We start from the raw sequence: 2,043 nt of genomic DNA, 5'->3' as shown, positions 1-2,043 counted from the left end.
GTCTATTTTGATACTTCCTTTCCTGATGATCACATGATTATATTTACTTTATTTAAAGTAAACTCCTAGCCTTCATCATAGTGATGGATTGAGTCATCCAATGATATTGGATTAAAATTTCCATACTTTTGCTTTTACATAATAGCAGGAACCTATGTTCAAACAATGATTTTGCCCCTTGTATTTCATAAGGAATTGTTAGTTTGTGGTTTGTACAAAAATGTAACAACTATAAACTAGATCCTCTTTGATTTTTTTTTATCATTAATCATTCCAATTAAAAGATGCACTTCTATGTTTTTTAAAGTTTAACATTGATTAGAAGATGAATGCCTCCAGTTATATTAATAATGAACTTAATTTCATTTGCTCTAGAGAGTGTTTTCTAGATGAGTGTCACTGGCTTAGGGACATTCCAGCTCTGCTCCATCACTCTGTAGCGTGGAGGGCTTGCCTGGTGTGGGTTTGGGGAACACGCCGTCTGAGAGGAGTACCCTGAGAAGTCACGAGGCAGGAATTCCAGGAGACTACTGCCCTGTATTTCTCTTGACCACCCTGATATTTCTTTCTTCCTCAGTCTTTCCAATTCTCCTTTCATCATGATCTGGTTCATTGCTTATTGTACTTGTGAGGTTGCATTTATTTAATTTTAATTTTAAAAAAGGAACAGTTTATGAGAAAGACCACCATGCAGAATCATGTAGGTGACCTAGGTAAGAAAGCAATTTGTCATCTCTTTAAGCTGGTATTTTAAAGATGCATGTTCAATATTTATTTGAGGAAGAGGGAATGTCAGCACTGGTTAGGAATCCCCCCTCCCTTTTTTTTCATGCTGTATTATCTTTAATAAAGTACAAAGACATTTCTAATATGTCACCCAGAGACCATTTCACCCACTGCTCTGTTTGGCTGCTAGTTTATTATCTCTCTCTTCAGCAATGGTGAGGTGGATACCTTTTCCTTGGGAAAGAGAAATACATGGTTTGTTGCCTTTGCTGATAACAAAAATGTTGAAGAGCTGGGTGGCAAAGCTGTTGCTGTTGGCATCTTTCACATGAACCATATTGAAAGAGCTAGGATGTCTCTCTCTGTTAGTGATCACGCCAACTCTTCCCAGGTTAACACCTCTGTTCACCATACAAAGGTTACCAGTGTCCAACTTGATGAAATCAGGGATCTTGCCAGTCTCCAAGTCAACCTGAATGGTGTCATTCACTTTGATGAGGGGATCAGGGTAGCGGATGGTGTAAGCCTCATGGGTCACCAGGTGAGGGATTCCTTTTATGCCCACAAAGATCTGTCTCACTTTGCACAACTTGTATTTGGCCTCCTCAGATATAATATGATGAACAAAAAAGTGAACCTTTGTGTCATAGATCAGGTGAAAATTATCTTCAGTCTTATCAATGCTGATGACATCCATAAAATCAGGAGGGTAGGTTATATCAGTCCGGACCTTGCCATCAATCTTAATGAACCACTGCATGCAAATCTTCTTTAATTCATCTCCTGTCAGAGCCCTACTTAAGACTGTGCCTTAGGAAAATGGTGAGAGGGAGACATTCTCTCAGCTTGTGGGGACCAGTGGGTAGATGAAGAGCAAACACACCGGTCAATTTTTCCAGCATCCAATGCTTCAGAGATGCTACCTGCTTCAGATGTTTCTTGGGACTATGAGTCATGGCTGTGCTAGGTATGGAAAGCAGGAATTCTTTGTTGTTTCCACTTGAAATCACAATTCCTGTTTATTCTGCAGGACCAATTTATATGTAGCTGGCTGGAATGGAACTGAAGGGCAGGGTTGAGTTAACTGGCACCAAACTAATTCAGCAATATTTTAATGTTCCTTGGAGAAGAGCTTCTCGACTTTTCATGTACATATCCATCACCTGAGAATCTTGTTAAAAGCAGATTCAGAAATCCTCATTCAGTTGGCCTGGGTCAGGGCCTGAGAGTCTGCATTTGTAACAAGGTCGCACATACTGCTGCTGCTGCTGCTGCTGCTGGTCCAGGGGTCACATTTTGAGTAGCAAGGCTTTGTGT

General features: G+C 40.2%; 1 pseudogene; it reads right to left on the bottom strand.

Moving 5' to 3' along the window:
- Window positions 1-889: 889 nt before the first annotated feature.
- LOC103582957 lies at window positions 890-1,682 on the bottom strand (annotated as a pseudogene).
- Between the last annotated feature and the right edge of the window lie 361 nt (window positions 1,683-2,043).

The sequence above is a fragment of the Galeopterus variegatus genome, unplaced genomic scaffold (assembly GCF_000696425.1).
Source record: "Galeopterus variegatus unplaced genomic scaffold, G_variegatus-3.0.2 Scaffold18701, whole genome shotgun sequence".
Lineage (NCBI taxonomy): Eukaryota > Metazoa > Chordata > Mammalia > Dermoptera > Cynocephalidae > Galeopterus > Galeopterus variegatus.
The sequence above is the reverse complement of the archived record's forward strand: the minus strand, read 5'-3'. Positions and strand labels throughout refer to the sequence as shown.